We start from the raw sequence: 23,478 nt of genomic DNA on the forward strand, positions 1-23,478 counted from the left end.
GTCATACTAATCACACAGCATGTTATAAAACTAATCAGCTAGGGTTTTATTTCAGTTCTGTTGTGGAACCTGGGATATCTCATCACAGTTTCAAGGTCTAAAATGAGAATGGTTGAGAGTTTGCATTTTCACAGCTAAAGGGGTGTCACACTGTGACACCGATTAATGAGCCAGAATAGAAGGATGCTATTTAATCTAAGATTTTCCCTTGTAAAATAATTTAAAAATTCACTTTTAAAAATTAGTGTATTTCTTTTCAGAAATAAAATATATTCTTCACATGAACTGGAGTGTTACATTTTTTTCTATCACAAATAAATTAGCATGGGCAGCTCAGTACTGCTAAATCATATGAAACTGGTAACAGTAAATCCCTATGAAACAAACATTATCTGTTTGGGATTGGGGACCTTGTTTTTTTCCTACCTTTTTATTATATCCTGGATGGAACTGCTCTTACTGTTTTATCATAGGTCCTGCTGCTGCTTTGCCAAAGAGGCTGATTTTACACATACATGTATGTGTGTGTACCTGCATGTGTGTGCACACCTTTGTGTAAAGAGAGAGGCAATTCCTGCAGATCTCAATTGATAATGCTGATTATTGGAGATGTTTGGGAAACAGATTTTTTTTTCTAAACTCACTAATTGCAAGAACAAGATAAATACTGTTCAGCAAAACTACCAATAGCAGGACAGGAAGCTCAACAGAGACAGGAAAAATGAGATTTCTGAGAGAAAAAAACACTATGAAATATTTGAAGTGACCGCTAATGGCTAGTAATTTGAAATGCTCACATAACAACATGCAGTGAAGATGCAACACCTACAGGCTACAATAAAAGGTATTAGAAAGCTATTTTTGCTTTTATCCTATTGCTTCTCCTCATGCCAGACTCCTTTTAAAGTCACTGACAACTTTGTATTCATAAAAATGTAAAAAAATATAGAAAGCTAGTAGTAGATAGGAAACAACAGGAACAAAACAAACAAAACAAAAACTTAGGGAATACTATCCTGTAGCAGTAGTTTGAACTCAAAAGTGTCTTCTGCACAAGACCTAGGACTTTCTAGAAAGCACTAAAGGGAGCAGCCTTATCCTGTTCAAAAAAGCAAGCAGGTACACATCTTAGTGTATGCACAGAATGATGCCATTCAGTGTAAGTAGAGTCACATTAATAAAAACAGAGGTAACATCAGCAGTAATGGGGTATCATGAGATCCTTCAGGGGTATCCATGCAGCAATAAAAATGCTTTGTGAGACAGCACCAAATGATTGCAGTACAGCTGCCAAGACAATGACATGGAAACAAACCATATGAGCCACATGTGTAAATTACCTTTTGCGTACCATCTGGCAGGGTTTTTACCCACCAGATGTCTCTGACATTCACCCCAGCAATTTCTGTTGTCCTGTAGTTATATGCCCTAATGGGAATCCCCCCCCTGCTGGACCTGTGCTTACTTCAAACACTTTTTGATAATATTCCACAGTAGTGAGGGAAGGAGAAGAAATACCAAATAATGACTCCACGCAGATAGTACAGCTACATATTAGAAGGAGGCATGCTTTACTGTTTCTACTTTTGATTTTATACTGTTCCACTAATCTGCACTTTCTTCTGCTTCTCCACCAATGAAAATGCAGATTCACTTCAGTTCAAAACCTTCATCTATGATTTGGGATGTGTAGGATACAAAAGATAAGGACACTGAATTGACTGATCTAAAACAGTAACCAGTTTTCGAAAGTGGAGATGTTAATTCATGGGGGTGCAGCTTAATAAATAACTAGAATTGCTGCATGCCTTCCCTCCAGTCAAGGGGCCTTTCTCAAGGGATGGATTTTTTTTCAGATTTTTTGCTAACAATTTTTATTACAACTAAACATGTTGAAAATATAGGATGGTATCCACAAAACTGCTGGGAAAAGTATTTCTTCCCTTAATACACCTTGCCGTCCTTTCTGGAACTTTTCATAGTACTTGGAGATCACACAAATGACTTCTTTATTTGCTATTACTTTTTTCTCATTGTCAAGGGACACTACCACCTACAAGGAATTTCTTAGCTAGCTAATTGCATCAGCATTAATACTATGTTGTTCGGCTGATACAGGGTGCTCAGCAGGTGACAAGTACATTATGTTTAATCTGACTACCTTTTATTCTCACAAATTGGTGCCATCTTGTAACAACTTTAAGTCAGTACAATCACTGAAATTATAGCATTACGCAGTATTTCTATTTCAGCCTGTGCAAAAGCACAGAGTGACTTTGAGTTTGTAGGGGTTTATCAAGTGCGAGAGCTTACTTTTAACTTTGCAGCATTCAGTACTTGAAGAAGTTCGACCTGTTGAATCCAGTGAGACATTGTTTACATCTGAATATAAGATCATACCTTGAAAAGCTGGTAGTGCACAAACTGAAGATGTTAGCAGTGCTTTTCCTTTCCATGAAGTAAGTAATTTCTGATTCATGCAGCAATTGATTCTAAATAATTAAATTTAATTTGCCAATGTTTGAAAAAAATTTTTTCCATTGGTATTTTATCATCAGTACTTCCATTTTACCATCAGAACATAATTACTCTAGATTTGCACTGGCATTGTTGTATTTGGAAAACTTATTCTAGGTTACTTAATGATTAGGCTGTAAAATGTAAAAATCAGACTTTGCTTTTATAAGGTGACAAATATGTGGGGTGTGATTGCTTTCAAATCTTAAATGCATTGTAGGTTCTTCCAGTCAATAACTCTCCCAATTCAAAACACGTATTAAATGTAAGGTTGCTTCTTTGGTTGCATTTACTGAGGGCTTTTTATTTGTTTCTGCAGTACTGATACCTTGAAAGGCTCTAAAACTCCCACAGCATGTTCAAATCCTATGTCACAAAAGTCTGCTTTTTTGTTGCTGTCATGATCATATATAGAGCCTTTTGGATTTGTTCATAACACACACAAATGTCAATGTATATTGTGGTCCTGTTTGCGGAAATCATATCTCTAACAAATCTGGAAAATTTATACACTTGCAGAATGAATGGAAGCAGCGAAAAAAATGAAAGCCAATGTCCAGTTTTATGTTACCTGCAGTCCTGCTTTCTACTCAGTATACATTTAATTGTATTTCTGTGGTTGTTTTTCTAATTTATGAGATGTCTGACTTGAGAAACAAGTTTGGGACAGAGAAAAGGGGCAGTTGCTGAGGAAAAAGCATCTCATTCTTTCATTCCTAGCTAGGTCTGTCTGCAGGACCTGTTTTTTGCCACTCCCCTTTCCTTCACGTTACCCCTCCTCACCCTTCCCTACTTCAGAGAATGCATAACACTTACTCTTATGGCACCTGACAGCACCTCTGGGTTAGGTGGTGGAAGACAGGGGAGTTCTGCAGCTCAGCTTTTCTCAAAGTAGGAAGTAATTCAAGCAATTTGTGCTTCAAGCTGGCTCTGGCTTGGTAAGCTCAGTGACTGAGCAACTACTTGACATGATATTCCAGAAAGTGCTGGGAAGTTTTATAAATTTTCATTATCTGAAGTATAAGTCTTCTTACTTCTTTCCTTTATATTTCCATACTACTCAACAAAAAATTAACTATATTTTTGAGGAAAGGACTAGGCAGCTTTAACTATCAAAACTAAGTTCAAAGAGAAAGGACTTAAGACTTTTCACATAGCCCATAAAATCTTATCCCATAAAATCTTATTCAGAAAACATTTCTATAGAATCAAACTTTCTTCCTCCCAGATGGGTAAAAGCCATCTCTGCAACCCAATATATAACACTGTAGACTGCTTAAAAAAGTTAGGATAACCAGACCATTTTTCAAAGGAAAAAAAAAAATAATCTGTCTACAACTTCACACATTCAAAGTATCTTCTACATTAGAGTAATCTGGTGCAGAAATGATAAATACATGGACAATATGGTTTCTTCACTCCTGAGCAGCATTTTGTATTCTTTTTCTGTCTGGAGGATCAAGACCAAGTTTGAAATGGAAAAGATCTTCTAGCTTTAATTACAAAATCTCTTCTGTAACTATTATAAAGTATGTCCTAGAAGTTCTTTCTCAGACTAATTTTCCTAATATTAAATATGTATCAGTGTCCGAACTAGTCTGAATAAAACTAGTTTTTCTGTCTCACAGAAGCCTACCCTCTGGAGAAGAAAGCCAGCCTTAGGGTATGGTAGGTTTCTATTTTCTCCTTTGCAATCATTACTGCAGACCTAGCAAGGCACACAGGTAAGAGATCTTCCTGTATCATCTTGGGAAACATCAGTGCAGATGTCAGACAGTGTTGAGAGCAACAAGTCATCAAATTGTCACATACTACTCAGTAATGTAATTTCCTTTTAAGGAGAGAATTCTGGTATTCACCTAGACATGTGCTCTAAAGGGTGGAGATGCAACAGGCTCCTGCACTTTCACGCACCTTGTTTCTAGGTACCTGATCCCCACAGCAGAGTTTAAGCATGTGGATTAGAGAGGTTAGCAACCCCGTGTACAGAACTTGAGCTAGTCAGGAGTATGATCTGAGTATAGGGATGTGACCTCAAGACCAACCCTTAACCAGGAATTCTATTCAGGTGAATGCTCTCCTGATGGGGTAAGAGCCCAAGCATTTTCTTTTAAACACCATCAGCTGTTGTGTTCTTTTAAAGGTAAGCTAGATGGGTCTGGGTGTTTCTTCTCCACATAAACACAGTAGGGAGGAAAAAGTGATTTTCCTTTCTGCCAGCCGCAGTGGACTCAGACACATAACTCCGTCTCAAAGAGCAGGTCCTAAAAATCAAGCTGTATTGTAGCTGAGGGAAGGAACAACTAATCCCTCCCCTTACAGTTATCTACCCATGAAATGAGATGATTCATTGGGTCAGACAAAATGACAGTAAAGAAGACACATGGATCTAGCCCAAAAACTTTCTTCAGAGTAGGAACAGGAATACCCCCTTAGGAGCTAGGACACACCCTTTCACAGATGCCTCTCCAAAGGCACAAACACCCAACAAACCCTCACAATATCTACCACTGCAGTCTTTGGAGAAGCCACAGGAACCAGCTGGACATCTCTGGGCTTTCTTCTGTTCAGGCTTCTATGACTGCTGCAATGCAGTAACAGTCTTTGAATGCTCAAGGGAGCACAGAATCCCAGAATCGTCTAGGTTGGAAAGGACCTTGAAGATCATCTAGTCCAACCATTGACCTAACACTGACAGTTCCCAACCACACCATATCCCTCAGTGCTATGTCAACCCGACTCTTAAACACCTCCAGGGATGGGGACTCCACCACTGCCCTGGGCAGCCCACAACAACCCCTTCTGGAAAGAAATGCTGCCTAATATCCAGTCTAAACCTTCCCTGGCGCAACTTCAGGCCATTCCCTCTTGTCCTGTCGCTTGTTAGTTGGTTAAAGAGGCTCATCCCCAGCTCTCTGCAACCTCCTTTCAGGTAGCTGTAGAGGGCGATGAGGTCTCCCCTCAGCCTCCTCTTCTCCAGACTAAACACCCCCAGTTCCCTCAGCCGCTCCTCGTACAACCTGTGCTCCAGACCCTGCACCAGCTCCATTGCCCTTCTCTGGACACGCTCGAGTCATTCAATGTCCTTTTTGTAGTGAGGGGCCCAAAACTGAACACAGGAATCGAGGTGCGGCCTCAGCAGTGCCGAGTACAGGGGTCAGATCCCTTCCCTGTCCCTGCTGGCCACGCTATTGCTGACACAAGCCAGGATGCCATTGGCCTTCTTGGCCCCCTGGACACACTGCTGGCTCCTGTTCAGCCGGCTGTCAATCAGCACCCCCAGGTCCCTCTCTGACTGGCAGCTCTCCAGCCACTCCTCCCCAAGCCTGTAGCGCTGCTGGGGGTTGTTGTGGCCCAAGGGCAGCCCCCGGCATTTGGCCTTATGGAAACTCCTCCAGTTGGCCTCAGCCCATGGCTCCAGCCTGTCCAGGTCTCTCTGCAGAGCCTCCCTACCCTCGAGCAGATCAACACTCCCATCCAACTTGGGGTCATCTGCAAACTGACTGAGGGTGCACTCGATCCCCTTGTCTAGATCATCAATAAAGATGTTAAACAAGAGTGGCCCCAAAACCGAGCCCTGGGGGACAGCAGTCGTGACCGGCCGCCAACTGGATTTAACTCCATTCACCACAACTCTTTGGGCCCGGCCATCCAGACAGTTTTTTACCCAGCAAAACATGCAATCATCCAAGCCTCGAGCAGCCAGTTTTGTCAGAAGAATTTGATCCCATATCTTAAACTACTTTCAGAACTGACCCAAGGTCTTGAGGCTCAAATAACATTTGCTAGAAATTTCTAACAATCTTTTAAGTGTTTATTTTGGTGTTCAAGATTTGTTTATACTTTACAATACCCCAAACTGTGGTCACTGTTAGTCTTGCATATGAAAGTCAGAATTTCATCTCTCCTGTTAAATATGTAGGTAAAGGAGGATTCACTACAAGTTAATGTCATCATATTCATTTGTCATTCAGTTAACATGCAGTTCTGAGTTTGGATAAGTTTTCGTCCTGCTGCCCTTCCCATGCACATGCAACATAACTGACAGAACTGTCATTCCAAGAGGTGAAGCTGCTACGTGACTGCAAGTTTAAAGCCATTTTAAGTGTCTGAATGTGCTCTTTACTAACTCTGGAGAGTCACTTCAGCTTTGGCAATTTCGTTTTCAACTTCACAAAGCTTTTTTTTATGATTTATGCTTTACAAATATGTTTTGAATAACAGAAAAAAAAGAGGCATTAAATAGCCACAATTTAATTTATAGCATGTGAAATGTGGCATTAATGAAAAAAACCCACCACATTGTAAAAGGTTTGGCTATGTTTATTCACAAAAACTTTACTCTGAGCTACCAGAAATTTACTATTTAAATTCCTGAAGAAAACTTACCAGTTCAGTACTCAATGGTAAGTAAAAGGAAATACCACAACTGTCCCTCTGAAATATTGCAATCTTCTAGACCTAGTGGCCAGTTTTACAGAATTTAGGAGTTGAGTTCTATTTGGTTTGGGTTTTTGTTTGGTTGTTTTTTGTTTTGTTTTGTTTTGTTTTGTTTTTTTAACTGCCATGAACTGAACAGAAGATCTAATTTATTATCTAATGGCATGACTTTGCAGAAAGTACACTCCAGGTTGTATTTGCTTGTAGTCAGTGCTACCATGCAAACAAAAGCAGTATCAACAGAGGCACGTAAGATTGCAGAACTATGTGCTGTGGCAATTCCATAAAGCCTAGAGGTAGTTATGATGAGGAATAAAAAGAACCTACTGCTAAATGTATTTACAATGCAAATTAGAATGACCTGTCACATTTTCACACATTTAGTTGAAACTGCAGTTCCATCAAAGCTGGACAAATACGACATTTTCCACCATAAAAGGTTCCTGTTTCCAAGCTGTTATATGACAAAAGTAAATAATCTGAAATTTTGTTGGTAAAAATAAATCAATAATGCCCATCTCTGCTTTTTCAAATAATCAGCTATCTGGCAGTCATCCCTGTTCACACCCTTTTCATGCTCCCTTATGTGCATTAGGGGATTAGAACAGAAGTTTTTATATTTCTCCTTCTGAGGCTGTTACATTTAACCTTAAATTTTAAAAAGTCACAGAATGTAGTCATGCCTTTGAAGTCTGGCAGCTAAGACTTGAAGGTGAACACTATAATTTCTCCTCTTGCAGCAATGAATAGCTACTTATCCAATACAGAAAAATACTAAAAGGGTGGCACAAGAATGTCTCTGCTTAAGAACACCTTGTGCTGTCCTGTGGGGCTGGATCCCCCAGACAAAGCCAGAAGAGGATAGAAAGTTTGCAACATCCTGGGTAACAGTCTAACAACAGGACTACCTAATAAGAAAGAGAATAATGTCACCTGCTATGATATTGTGTGTTCATCTGTTTTCCTTTTATTGCAACAACTAAATCTTTTTTGTTTTGGTTTGGTTTTTTTGTAATTACATGGTACTACATGTTTAGAGTTTCTGAGTTTGTCAGGGATGAAAAATAATTCCTAAATCTGGTTTGATATGAACCAAGGCTTTCTAACTACCTTGCTGAAAAATAAGTTACTCACAGTTTTACTTCTTCTAACTTTGTTCAACTCTGTTTCAAGTGTAATGCTTCCATTTCTACAGGCAAGTATTTACACAGACCAGATGTGTGTGCCAGCTAATGTTTGCTCATGTCTTTCTACCAAAGTATGTATTTGCAGATGTAAACGTAGATTTTGTGGACATAGTCTGAATGTTTGCTTTTGAAAACTCTCCTAGAAGACAGCAGCAGATCTAATTGCAGAATCTAGGTCAGGATGATAAATCTACAGCAAATGAAATACAGGAAGCATACAATCATAGGTGTCATTTTCTAATGAAATGTAATAGTTTACATTTGCAGAAAGGTGGCTGCTATATAGTAGGCACAAACTTTGCCAAGATGCAGCTACACGTACCTGTATAACTTCAGAGCTACAAGCAGACTTGAAAGTTAGGTCCTAGAGCACTGGAAATGGATGCACAGTAACCACACTGGAGGGTAGAGTGGCACTTCTGCCTATTATGAGAGAAAACATGAACTTGCTTAATGCCCTTAGGATGTTCATAAACTATTTCTTTATAAGTAGCTAAAAGCCATTCAAGTGGGTCAGTATTGTTTATTGGTCTCTGATCTGTAATATAGAAGTAACTCATGACTGTGGAGCCAGAAATGAAAATAAGACAGCAATCACTATGAAGTAATACTGAAACTATAGAGATGAACTATGTAAGATGGAAAGAATGGTAATGAGGAATAAAAAAAGCTGCAATTCCAAAACAGATGTGACAGCAGATGTTTAAAAACAAATAATAATCTGAGACATGGGGATTGAAAGGTGTAATTACAAGAATGAGAGGTGATGTTTTGGCCAGAAATAACAATATACATACAAAAGAAATTGTCTTAATTTGATGTGTTACCAGCACTGAATTTCTTAAAATGCAAGAATGTCAATAATTAAATGCCAAAGATAAATTCTGGAAACAGATTTTATCCATGCAGAACACAAATATGATTTTGGCCTAAGTCCTGAACAACAAAAGTTGGCTTGCTGATGTTCTACCAGTGAGAAGATCTTGTCATCTTTATAAACTTGATCTAGGTCCTCAGCAGATGGCTGATGTGTCTCTCCTCTCATGCTCAGCTTTAGAAGGTGGATAAGGCTCACGAGCACCAGGACTGCCCCTCTTTGTAATCTGTAGGGAGAAGGCAATGCCTAGGCTCCAAGCTGAGGCGAGTATCCTGTCCCTGACAGGAGCTAATCAGAGACTCAGTAGATGGAGAGTATTAAGGACCCGACAGTAGATAATCCCCCTTGCTAGTGCTTACAAGGGTGGGAGAATGGGGGATGCATTCAAGCTAACTTTAAATGATGTGGCTGACAGAAGCCGCATGACTGGTGTGGAAAGATTGGTCCATGTGGATGGAGGGACAAGCATACCTCTGCTGTTGGTAGGATCCCCTTTCCAGGGCTTCTCCACCATGCAGCAGGCTGTCAGGGCGAGCATGCCTGTCTGGTCTCAGGTCTGCTCTGTAGTAGTTTTGGCAGTGATGGCTATGAGATAATAGGTTCTATCTCTCTTCCAAGGTCTCTTATTTGAAATGCTAGATATAAATCTAAATTTATCCCCCAGCTGCCTTCTAATCTCTCTGGACTTAAAGCTCAGACTTACCAAGACAATAATTTACAATGGCTCACATTTTACGAAAAAAGAATCACACTATATATTTTGAGTATTCCCATTTCTAATATTTCATTTACTTACTACTTACTTTTCTGTTAAGAGAGAGAAGACACAGGTCCAGTCCTGTTTTTCTGTAACATGTACTTATTTTTAGGCCCTTTTATTTAAAACACTATTCTAACATTGTGGAGCGCAGATATTTAAAGGACCACTCAAAAAACCTAAGAAGTGAGGAGGGCATGTAGCATTTTTTTTCACAAATGTTTTCTATTCCTGGCCAATGGAAATTATCCATTTCTTAGCCTCCTTTAGCACTGAAGTGCCCTTCTTTAAACAGAGTGCAGCACTTCAGAGAAGGCTAACACATTGCCTTCAAAGATAGTAAGCTATTCTTGCTATTCTTCATCCTATTATTTATGTATGCATCTTTGGCTGTGACTGCATACTGAAGCTGTTCAAGCTACCTGCAGTGACAGGTAATATTGCTACCTCAGGTGACTTTGTAAAAGAAGGTTAAAAATTTGTCATTTATTGCTGTATTAAAGCAGTAGTTCCCTAACGTTCCCAACTTTATATCATTTGTTGAAGCTAAGCTTATCTACAGAGTCCAAGCAAAGAACTCCCCAGCCCACCCTAACATCCTTTATCCTGTTAAGTCATGTGCAAAGATTAACCCAATTTACTTTCCTGGAAACTTATGAAAGTTTGTGGTTTTCAACATACACATAACAGAGCAGTGCAGTCAAAGAGACAGATGTGTTTCTGCTATACCTGTGAAGAATACAGATCAGGCACCCAGCAAGTTATGTCAGACGTGGAGGTGGTGTGTCAGATATTTTGGAACTTCTTAGCTGATGTATTTTGTCAAACTGAGAATTAGATCAGGTGCTTAGCAATTCTGACAATTAAGAACAATTACTATGATGCTAGCAGATTAAGTACTCTTTCTTAATTTTAGTACAAGCTCTTATTTTTCTAGGCCTAAAGAAAATGGTGGCACTGTGCCAGTGCAAGCAAACACAGGGGATTTCCCTGGATGTAAAGACTTTTTCTAAAATTATACAAACAAGACAGTGTCTTTTGTAAGGTTGTGGAGAAAATGGATCCTGAGTATATTCTTAGTGAACCATCTGAGAAGACAGTGTTAAGCTAATCAGTAGTTTTGATTTAGGATGGCTGTTTTTCATGGTGGCATTCATTCTCTTTGTATCATTAAAGTATTAAATATAGACATACTAAAAGTAGATTACTGGAATTATGCTAATGCAGGGAAGAGAGAAATATATTTAAAGAGGCATTAAATTGAAATCAGATATACTGGGAAACTGGAAAGTACTTTTTCAGTAACAATATGGCAGTGGACACAAATAAGACTGGCTACATGAGAAGAACTTTCAAGGAGAAGCCCGATAAGTTTGTATCTGAAATTTGAAGAACTGTGCACAATATTAGTCATTTTGTCCAGCTGCTGTAACACTCCTGTATTTTTGTGTAAAAAGGTTGCATAAATGTGTTTATTGCATGAACATGTTCCTGTATATGTTCTTGATTTATATATGAATGAATAAAACAGGCAAGGAGATTGAAAGCAGAAGACTATCTACTTCCTACAGAAAGCAAATCCTTAATTTATGTTTATATATTTGCCTGGCACAATATAGCCTCCTTGGAATCTCCAAAACCACAATCACCTGATAACAATTTTGCATAATTCAATAAATTTCCTATGCTAAGAAGTCATCCCTTTACATCTATTTTTGCTAAAAAGAATTCCTCTCATTTTGACTAACTGAAGAAAAATGAAAGAATAAGGTCTCTGATTAATTTTAAGATCCTTAGCAACAATAGGCATTTAACTTGGAATAAATAGTTAATGAATAAACATGAATTGACTGCTGGCATTTTTTCCCCACAACTCCCTGCATGTAGGAATAGTAATTGCAATACCATTTCCAGTCCATCCACTTTTGACAATAAGTAAAATTATTCTCCTTTGGCAAGGGGAATATCGGCATTTTTATAACTTCGGTTAAAAAATCCTTTTGCATTGTCTTCATTTTCTTTGAATACCTGCATTCCTGAGTATCCCAAGAGTGAACTTGTCCCATCTCCAGTCAGCTTTTTCCAGTGATCCAGCTGAGCACTAAGTACATGACCAAAGTGGGATGAAGATGTGTCATAATCCTGATACTTCAGAAATTGTAAAGAATCAGTGAAGTATGGAAGACCATTGACAAAAGAAGAAACTATTAGAAGATAATCCTGATCAGGAGCTTGACAATAGCTCACAATTTTATCTTTGAAACTGTATTTTCTTAATTTTATTAATTAATTTTTAAAAGTGCTCACTTAAGGTAGACAAATATTATGTGTCCTAGAACACCCTCTCTCATTTCAAGATTTGCCTGTTTTGATTAGCTTATCAGTAGCTTGCACGTGGTAAGATCCTGGTTTCAGAAAATTTCCTAGTAGATATATTTCTTAATCATGGTTTACATTATCTCTCACCTGAGTATATCTTTACAATAACTGTGTAAAATTATGGACTCTGTTACACTAGAATATAGATGATATAACAGTAAAGCATTTAACCAGTGAAATTCCTCAGTACTGAATACCCACTCTACTGTATTAGAGCATCACTTAACCTCTGTGACAAGAACTAGAGGTCCAGAAACTGTGTGCCACATCAGCAGTAGTAATAAATGCTGTATTTCTCAGCCCTACAACAGTTCTTGGATGTCTAGCCACTAATATAATCCAGAACGTTTACTTGCTGATTACAACTTGAAACTTTACACAATACACTGGAAGAGTTAGTCCTCCCAACCGTGAAAGTGAGAAGCAACACACGAATCTCATCTAGCCAGTAGACAACTGACATCCGAAGGGCAATGGCAGTTCATGAAATAAGATGTTATAATACAGTATACCACACAGACTCCCAGATCCAAAGTGTCCTGGGGCACAGTATTCACTACCTCTTCCTCCAGAATGGAGGTGAAGTGGAAGAAGGAAGAGGATGCAGCAGTGCCTGTGCCATGTTTCACCCGCTGAGCATACGCCCAAGATGAAGAATAAATAGGGTCAATATATTCCTTTGCTTGAAAGCTTTAATGTGCATCTCTTAGCTCAGTGCTTCAGCCACTAACCTAAAGGGTTTTCTGAAATGGGACTCTTAACAGAATACACTTTAAACACTCATTAGTACAGGGACTGGAATCCAGGCTTAAAAGTCCCAAATGACTTCCTCAACCATTAGTCTGTAGAGCTTTGCAATGGCTGTTTAATTATTCTGTTCAACAGTAAGAGTAATTGAGAAAACCTTACCCTATATTCTGGCAATTAGAGAATCCAGCTCAGAGGGATTTAAGATTTTATCATACAGGAGAGATTTACACCATGGTCTCACATGCTGGGGCACAATCCTAGCCCCTAAGATTATTTAATAAGTGAATTTGTGGGAACAGATAGCACCACCTCTGTTCTGGAAAGGGCAGTGAGGGAAAGAAAGAAACTATATAGCAAGTTGCAAAAATGTGTACTGAAGTTGGCTGTGGTGGTGAAAGGCAGAAGAAATACTCAAGATCAGTTTTTTCTGGGCAGACATAAACTGGGGGTTTAGCTGATCATTGTATGTAAGATTTTAGTTCTGGGCATCCCTCAAACCAAGTGACTTGAGAATTTGACTAACAGAATGCAAAGCATCTGTGTAATCAACTCACAGATGTGATAGAGGCTCCAACGCCTTGAGTTCTGATCTTACCTCTTTTAACAAGTCCCCCATAAAGAAGATAACCAGATGGACAATTAGAATACCTATCCTGTATTGATTTCTCAGTAGAAGAGGATATGGGAAAAACAAATAAAAGAGGGAGTATCTGCCAGTATTGTCCTATGCTTTTGGTGATTCAAGATGAAGTAGCTGAATAGCTAACTGCAGAATATATAACTTCTTGCTTAAGAGGTTATATCAACACCAGACAGCTGGCTAATATGATGCCAAGGTTCATGGGAAGGTAAGTGACACTACAGACCAGTAAACCTAATGTCAGGACAGCAAAACTGAGTAAGAACTATAATAAAAGATACAAGTAATATACACATGGATCGATATGATTTTGGGAATGTTTTTTTATTCTCCTTCAGGAGGGGCCCTATCAAAAACTTCGATGGATTTCCTTGAAGAAGTCAACCCAATTGTGTTAACAATCAAGAACAATTTATACACTTGGATTTTCAAAAGGCAGTTTAATGGGACTCTGATATAAAGTTGTCTTTGCAGTAAATAATCACTACCTTCCCCACACACACACTGTATCATTTTATTTAAGCATTAAAATAGACTGTTATGTGGCAAGGCCACAATACTAAAATTTACTAAAACATTTCATTTACTGAATCAGAATAATAAGTCACCTGATCAAAAACATTTCAAACCCATTAATTTTGTTTTTTTTCTCTCTGCATATCACTTTAAGATTATAATTGTAAGTACTAAGAGGATGCATAGCAGCCCTGATAATCTTACTGCTCTTCCATGAAGGCCCTACTGTAAATAAATAAAACAAAGGAAAATGATAGTTGAATATGAACAGACTGCATAAGAATACAGTATACCTTTATTTTGCCTGGTGTGAGGGTGTGAGTCATGTGACAGGAATACTGCTGCTAAGATGGCTCGGTGACTAGTCAGTGGACAAAGAGAGAGATTCTTCCAGAAAACCATTCAGGGAACTAAATCCTGAAAAAGCTTTTTTGCTCTGATTTTAGAGAAAGACTATTCATATGACTGAGCTAGCTGGATAATCAGAGCAATCAGATAAAAAGTTATAGTTTCATCAAGGAAGATACACAGGAAGGTTTCCCCTCCTCTTTTTTACAGTATATTTTTCCCCTTTTCTTGCCACCCTGTGTGCTTACAGCAGCAATATCTTGAGTTTTATACATAACTATATGCAACAGCAGACTGACTGATTTGATTTAAAAAAAAAACGGGGGGGGGGGAATATGGTCCCTGAGTCACTTTTTAATTGACAGCTGGTCAATATTTTTCATGCAATGTTTTTCTTCACCTTCCTGAAAGAAATCCTATGTCTAACATTTGTTTATCAAGAGGAGAAAAAAGTTTTGGGTATTAGGATTTTGTTCCTTTTCCAAAGCACTCTATCTATCTATCTATCTATCTATCTATCTATCTATCTATCTATCTATCTCCTTCAGTAAACCAGATTTGGGAATTAGTTTTAGCTGACAATACTGATTTCATTAAATAAAGAGAAAAGATACAGAAGGATTATCGAAAGAGAAAGAGGAAAAGAGGAACAGTGTGGAGAAATGTTGATCTTACCAAAGGAGAAGCACTGCTGTAGTGGAGATATTCTGTTAATGAAAGATAAGCCAAATCCTCTTTGTATATCAATTTCTCCTTTCAATTCTCTGTCTTTCACCTAACTGAGTAGCGTTAGCAATCTACACAAAAATAACAGTTCTTATCTGTAACCGTGTAAATGTAAGAAAAATTAAGGAGAAATGAAGAAACTGAACTTCTACGTTTGCAGCTGGACTATTTATATCTGATCTATAAATACATAGGACATTGTTTTGTACTCCCTTTGTTTTATTGTACTCCCTCACATGGCTAAGCCAAGACAAAAAAAGGATCTATTTTAGATTTAGTTGCAGCTTTTGCAGCACTCAGTGTTGCAAAAAGGCAGTTTTTTACTTCAGAACTGCTTCCCATAATATTAGTACTTTGCAGATGTATTACAAAAGCTTTGATTTTAATTTGGGGGAAAGCAATTGAAAATAACTGAGGCATCAGAGAACTGGATAATCCTTCTAGATCTCTTTTTCATAAATTGAGAGCTGGATGATACCATATGGCTTTTTTATCCCATAATATGTATAACCATACCTTATGTTCATTTGCTTAATTCATTGTTCTGCCTTCTGTTCAGTGCTGATCTTCCTGTATCTTTTAAACCATCTAACCAATTTTTTTTTTTTTTTTCAGAAATGGCTTTAAAATTTGACTGTCTCATTTCTCAATAGATATTCTTGCCACTATAAAAAGGCCTGAGCTTCAGAAGGTGCTGAGAATCCAGTCTCAAGTATCAGGCCCTGTAAATGCATAAGGTTGGGCACCAAAAGCAGTGGTTCCATCACATCACTGTCACTTACTGTCTACCCTATGGAACTGCAGCTGATGCAAGGAGAATTATCAAACCCTATATAAAATCCCTATCAGAATTGTGTTTGACCCTACTTTTTAGTACTGTTTTCTGAAGTTTGTCACCCAAATTCCTCACATCAAAATCAAATATTCAGTGGGATCAAATGTCTGTAAGAGTCAGTGAAAATACATTAATTTCAACAAATGCTGGATCAAACCTCTATGTACATTAATATCAGCTACTCTCTCTGTCAGATTTAGCACAATACATCATGAAGCCACAGTGGTGTCACAGTACTGAGCACTACAAAAACTTAGCCTTCAGATTGTCAAACCCAGCCTTAAGCACCTAGGCTCCTTGTGCAGAGGAAAGAGGGGTTTCCAAACAAGATCCACAAGAGCTAGCTAATAGGTAAATACAAGTGTAAAAATCATACTTTATATGTGGCCTGTTCCCAAGGATAGTAAACAACAGAGGTGAGTACCTCTCTCCACTTCGAATTCAGAGCCTGAAACCTCTCCTGAGCACACACCAGTACAAAAGCAAGCCAGAAACAGGAATGAGATCTTCCCTCCTACAGCATTATCTTGGGATTAGAAACTCATCTTTTACCTTTTGGAAACCCTCCCAGACTTATATTTTACCGTCTCTATCTCTCTCCGGCCAAAGGGTTTGAATAAAGTCTTTGCAGAAGAAAAAGAAAAGGACCATGACTAAACACACTATGTGCTCCAACATCGGTGAGGCAGGCATTCCTGATGACCAGGACTCTGATATTTGTCCTATACCAGTCCATAGCAACACCTCCATCTCCTCTTCTTTGAAGAATGCAATGTATGTGGTCATATTTCATGAGAAGTGAAGTTCCCTAGATTTTGCACAGTGTGTGCTGTATGAAACCCTACCAGACCACTGCCTCAAAGAGACTGATGCAACATCTAATTTCTGCAGCCAAGCACAATTATGTGTTAATTGTTCACCAAAGATAAAACAATGCTTCCTGGTATAGGAAACCTTTAGAGGCAGAAGATAAGGTGATTTGGGGTAAAATCCCATGGATTAACACTGAACAGACTCCTAAAGACCTCCTAGATGAAAGTTAGTCTTTATGAATACTTATCATATTTTGCTGGTTGCTTTCAGGTGAAAAATGAGAAGAGAGGGTATAAAACCCCTTGTCATCTTATGTATCTACATATCAAAACAGCAGCAAAGCACAGCTGCAGTCTTTATCTCCCTTGTGCTGCCATTGCTTGGCATGCATACATTGCTCCAGTGATTCAGAGTCTGACTATATTTCCCATGTGAATGGTCCCTAATAAGAAAAAAAAGACAAAATCTCCATGGTTTATTTGAGGTCTCTTATTTGTGATTCATTAGCAAAAGCTTTAAGGTATTGTAAAAATATGTTTATTGAATTCAAGCAAGATGGCTAACAGCAACAATGATTCTGTCTTTGCTGGTGTAATGTCCCGAGGGTTGTATTTTAAGTATTTATGTGCATTTGACTGTATTCAGTCTTCTTACTACTTTTTTTTCCTCATGAGAGTTGTAGATCTATTAATGCAATAGATTACATAAGCAGAATTGTTGAGAGCATATTACCTTGAGCTAGGAAGCACCAATTACTTGTTGAGGTAGCTCAGGTATGTTCCATAGCCTTGTTCCGTGCATTTATGACCTCAAGGTGAGCAGTAGATGGAAATAAGCCCAAGTCTATCCAATCCCATCAGTGTAAAAATCCTCTAAGTCTCATTGATCTCCAAGGCTTCGGTCTTAATCAAGCATCCTTTTGCAGTCACTTGTGGAGTTGCCTTTCTGACATAGAAGCCTCTCTCATTGTGAAAAAAAAAAAAAACCTGACAGGACTAGACATAAAAATGCAGCCTGGAAAATTTTTTCCCCAGAACTTGGATTCAATGCCTCCTCTGCTCAGGGTCAGGGAGAGCCCAGGTCATCCTGCTCCAGGCTGGGCTTGGGGACAGATGGCAGCCTCAGGCTTTCCTACTGAAACTGGGCCACATTTTGTAAAGAAAGCAAAACTCACTGGACCAGAATGAGTTAAGATTTCCTTGGGTCCTTCTATAAGTCATTACAGCAAATGCATTTAAAATTTTCTATAAATGAAGAACACCATCTTGAATACACATATTAGCATGTGTTTGCTGAAATGAAATTGACTGTACATATACCATATACCATTGTTTTGCCAATTATTAGGCCTAGCATAAAGGACACAGCCAGCATAAAGATAAACCAGTATCCAAGTTGTATTTGATACAAAAGGGTCAGTACATGGGTGAGCGCTGGGGGTACAAACAAGTCAGTCAGATTATACATAATTGACATCAATCCCACTAACCCCAACAAAGACACCGCAGGACCAACAGTGGGTGGAATAAATGGTGAAATGCAGTCTCCCATAGAAGGGACAGGAGACAACCAAGTCAATAAACCAAACACATAAGACCAAGGAAGCCACATACTGAATCTCTACACAGCCCGCATTTACAAAGGCCAGACCTGACTGGAGCCCAGTCCCAGGGAGGCAGGAGGTCCTTCCCCAACAGGGAACTCTGCACAGGGCATCCACCTCACAGACAGACACTGCCCCTGCCTGCAAGTGGTCCCAGCTTTTATCCCTAAGTGGGACACCTGACCCTTGTTTACTTAATGCAGACCCTGGGGCTCATTTACCTCATGGCTCTCCCTGCCAGGCCGGCCGCACCCTGGAGGGAAGCCTAAGGGCAAACTCACCCCCCCTTGTGAAGGGCTGTGGGAATCACCCATATGTCAACCTTAATTTGGAGCTTGGGGTTGAAACCCTAGCATTTCCAACCATTAGCTGTAGAAACCACTTTTTTCCTCATGGCAAAAGAACTGAACCTTATAATCATTGCCAAACTGACAAAGTATACTTCCTGTTTCCTTTTCTGTATAGTTTTTGTGACTTCTGCTGTGTAGGGGTGCCACTACCACAGGCAGATATGTGTAACTATAAATATGTAGAAGCCAGAGTAGATGTTTACTTAATAAAGCTTTATAAACAGGCAGAAGTATGTAAAAAGTTGGAGCACCATCTGGGTGTTTTGTTTGTGTGGTTCTTTGCAAGAAACACTGGCAAGACAGGTTAATAGAGCTGCATAGCAAAGGCTAGAAATGTTGTCATTTACAATGCATGGAAGATGACAGTGTAGCAGTTGTTACAGCAGAGACTTGCACATCAGTGAAGTGATGTAGCAACAGTAATTTTGCTAGACGTTAAAACAGACACTGATGATGTGAAATTTCTCTTCTTCTGCATATGTCTTTGAGCCAGGGTAACTCTGTTATCTTTGTGTTTATATCTTCTGCATTTTCTGGCATGCCATAGACAAGCTCAAAAGGAAGAATCACATTTATTCAGAATTAGGCTTTCCTGTTCTTCCTTATGCTATTATTTCTCAGTACTCCTCTCTGTTCTAAATCTCTCAAACTCTGGCCCCAGCACACAGCCAGAACAAGAGATGTGTGCTGTGCGTGCCCTGATCATGGACCTTCACCAGGTACTCACATAGAAATACTTCTTCTCAGCCATGTTTCCCCTGGATTTGTGAAAACAGAAGTGCTTTTACCTCATGCTGTAAGAGTGTTGTAATTTTCATTTTCCCTTTAGCTACATTAGCACAGCCAGGCATCTTTCTCTATGTAGGCCAGTCCTATCCCACCTTCCAGTAACATCATGGTTTACAGTCTGTAAGCTGCAAAAGCCGTGCAGTTACATTGCTCATGTCTCAAGACGCTGGTAGCTTGATCTTAGTGCAACATACAGCCTTAGCACATCAGAAAGCAGAGTTTAGCTGCACCAACATGTGGACAGTCCACTCCCCCTTCTCCATCTATAGTAAACTCACTAGAATAACAGTTACTGAAGGTCAGGAAGCCACTTTTCAGCCTGAAAAGATTATGTTTCTTTTTTTCATCACTATTTGTGCATATTTAGACATTTTGATGCAAATATTATGGTTGAAATTCTGCCTGTCATACCTATGGGATTAAACACATTATGAGCTAAACCTTGAGAAGGGCTAAACACTTGAAAGCATCATTCATTACACCTTGATGTAAGCAGTATTCATAGTTCCCATTGTTTTAAGCTTTTGAGTTCAGTACTATTCATGAATAAGGATGGGTTTGACCCTAAACACTTGCCTCTAAAAATAAAATCAATTGTAAAGAGATTAAACTCAGTTTCATCCAAGCTGTAGACTCCAAGATAGATAAATATTTAAAGATGTGATTTGTAATTGTAGTCTACCATTCCCCTAAACCACTGTGAAGTGATAAATATGAAGTACTTTTGTCCTCCTTCAGTAGATTTTGGCATCCTTCTAAAGTGAAAAGGAAACTAAAATAGTTTGGAATTTAATTTGAAAGCATAGTGAAAAGAATAAACATTTCCAAACAGACAAACACAGGGCTCAGCAACTGTAGTTCCTTTGCCATTCAACATAATCAGGCTATGCCTGATCAGAAGCGAAAAATCAAAACTTCTTCATATAGCATTCTCCCTTCTGCAAGCAGGTAGCATCATACCAAGCTTCCAGAACAACCCTGAGCTGCTTGGTGCATTTTTTACAATTAAAGGTTTTATTTTTAAGAGATAGCATTATGTTTTCTTCATACAGCATGGGTCTCAGGTTTCATTATTCATTATTCTACCACCATTCAACCTGTCACCTCGTATTCAGCCATACAGAGCATGAAATGCAAGTACACATGAAGCTAGGGAAATCTTCATATTATCTGTTGATAAATAAGTGACATAAGTATTAATATAGAATGGAGGTATTAACATAATCCACAGCCTTATTGTATGACAGCATGGTAGCCATCCTAGTAGGAAGATTCAAATCATTGCACATGCACTGCCCGTTAGTTATATTCTGCAAAATTTCTCAAGTAGGTGAACACTAAAAGTGTCTGACACATAGAGGTACTACACTTGATTTTTTTTCTTTAAAAAATACCTTAAAAAAACTCACTGTGTTTTTTGTAAAAAACGTGCAACTGTTATACATCAAAGTCAAGCTTGTCAGAACACAAAGCCCTCATCTAGACAGGACAACACACTACACACTTGGCACTGTAAAGTTCTGGGGGATAGTCACATCTCCCACCACATGACTACATAAGTAGACTGGGGTTTGTATTTAATACTGGGCCAGACTGAATATTCACATCTCCACACACACACTTACCTTTTTCTCCCGCCCCTTTTAAACAAGATAAACCCAGCTAGCACTAAACCTGAGAGGGTTTTGACACCTGAAGCTTGCTCTGACATTTCTAGAATGGATCTGCCCTGATCCATGAGCAATTTTGCATTCGTGAAACTGTAAGCTAAAGAGACTACCACAATGCTTTTACTCACAAACATTTCTGCATCTTCTGTGGAATTACCTCATTTAATGCACGTTAAAAAACAGAAAAAGGTTACTTCACACAAGATGCCTAAAGGTAATTATTCAATTTTAAGAATTTTGCAGTGGTTGCCAAATATTTTAGAAATCAAATAAAGGCCTGACACAGGTTCTGGGTTTTGTTCTGGGACAGAATCCATAATGCCTTTCTCTTAAGATCGAAGTTATTGAGGAAGTTAAACAAACTTAACAGACCGTTTGGGCAACAAAGAAACATTAGAAACAACAACAACAAGAAGCCAGGTTACTTAAGATTATTCCAGAATATGCACTAAATCAAAACAAAATGTCTGGTTTGTTTGTTGATTACAACAGGAAGTAGCATAACAAATTCTACAGTTCACATTTACTGAAACATAAGAATTGACATTTTCCCCCCAAAAGAGAGATGTAAATTATTTTTCTCACTGAAAGAAGAAACCAGGGTTGACAAGTACATGATTAAGAGAATACTCAGCTTTCAGAAATGGCATGCCCAGAACAACAGTTTCTACCTCTGCCCATCTTCTCTGCAATCCAGTCTTGTTGTCTAAGCCTCATAGAAATATTAAGATAACTGTCATGTATTTTTTAGATGCACTTGTTTAATGTGTTTGTGCAACGGGAAACATGGAAATAAGGTGTCAGGCATCACTACCTGTACTATGGAAGGGCCAGATTAAAAAACACATTATATTTTTAATCATATATTGTTATATAACTCTTAGTTGATGAAAAAATGAATTTTGCTAGAGTCAAAAGTCCAGCTTCTAAACTGTGTATTAAGTAGTACTAAGCTCTTGTAGTACTAAGCTCTTGTACTGCCAGGATAGTAATCATGGTAGGACTAGATATGTACAAACCATGGCTGAGTCTTGAGGCAACTCTGACATCAACACAAAGTTATCATATTATTTATCCCCACTATACTCCTTTCTCAGCATTTCTTTACCCTGACAGCCCTGAACAGGAACAGCTATTACCTCTCTTTTCAACACATGTCAAAGCATTTGTCTTTAAAACATGGCTCACAGCTCTCCCTTTCAGCCGATTGTTCTGTCGCACAGCATATCACAGCTCAGTTCTGCAAAGAGGGAGGTGGACACAAATTTGGGCCCAAGCCGAGGATGTGCAAGAGACTCCTCTAACTCCGTGGAGGCTGCTTTAAGCTGTATTAGTTTCAAAACTTCAGTGTCAAAGGCTCTGAAACTTGTTGGTGGCTTTGCAAGTAGAAAAATGACAGCAGAGCAGACAGGAACTATGGGACTCCACTGCAAACTGACAAACTATTTGTATTGGCAGAGCATAAAGTATGCAACTACCAAGAAGCTATGAAACCAGAGACTCCACTAAGATTTTACTATAGGATCATCCCTTGCTTAATGATGAGATCTATTCCTGAATAACCCCTTTCCATTTACCAAAATATTTTTTTTCACTAATAACACAATATTTGTGTTATTAATGAATAACAAATTATCTTTGTTCCAGCTCTTTCCTTGAGCACTTATAATTGAGTTTTACATGATAAGTCTCTGTAGGCTGGATTCATCAGGCTTACATAAAGCTAGCAGAGTACCAAAGAACAACGTAGCCAGCACTGGCTTTCTGTCACAGAAACTGGGATGAATTATATCTCAAGATGTCATCTAGTCAATTCCCTTAGGCAATTTCTTTCTGGCATTTTTGGCACCAGTTTTCTTAACCTAAAAGCCACAAGTAAGGAAAAATACATTGCCCTCAAAGACAATCTCCTCAAAGGTTAAAATATCTTAGCAAACTTTGTAGGTCAAAGACATCAGATGCAGTATCTCTTCACTTTGACCTTTCCATAAGTGTTCTGCAGAAATACAGTCCAGGTGGGAGCTACCATGAAACAAATCTAGAATTGATCAGAAGAATCATAGTCAGAGAATTTTATAATGTTTCACCATGAAACAAAAATATCTCAAATGGGGTTTCAGATTCATGACCTGAATCCCTGAGTAGACAGTGAATTTAATGTTTGTGTGTGTATGAAGTGGAAAAGACTGCTCTCACTTTGGCAGATAGTGTTTAAAATTATCTGGACAAGTCAAGGAAATAATCTGTGCACAATATTATGTTTCTGTGGGAATAATCAACT

Source organism: Athene noctua, chromosome Z, assembly GCF_965140245.1.
Source record: "Athene noctua chromosome Z, bAthNoc1.hap1.1, whole genome shotgun sequence".
Lineage (NCBI taxonomy): Eukaryota > Metazoa > Chordata > Aves > Strigiformes > Strigidae > Athene > Athene noctua.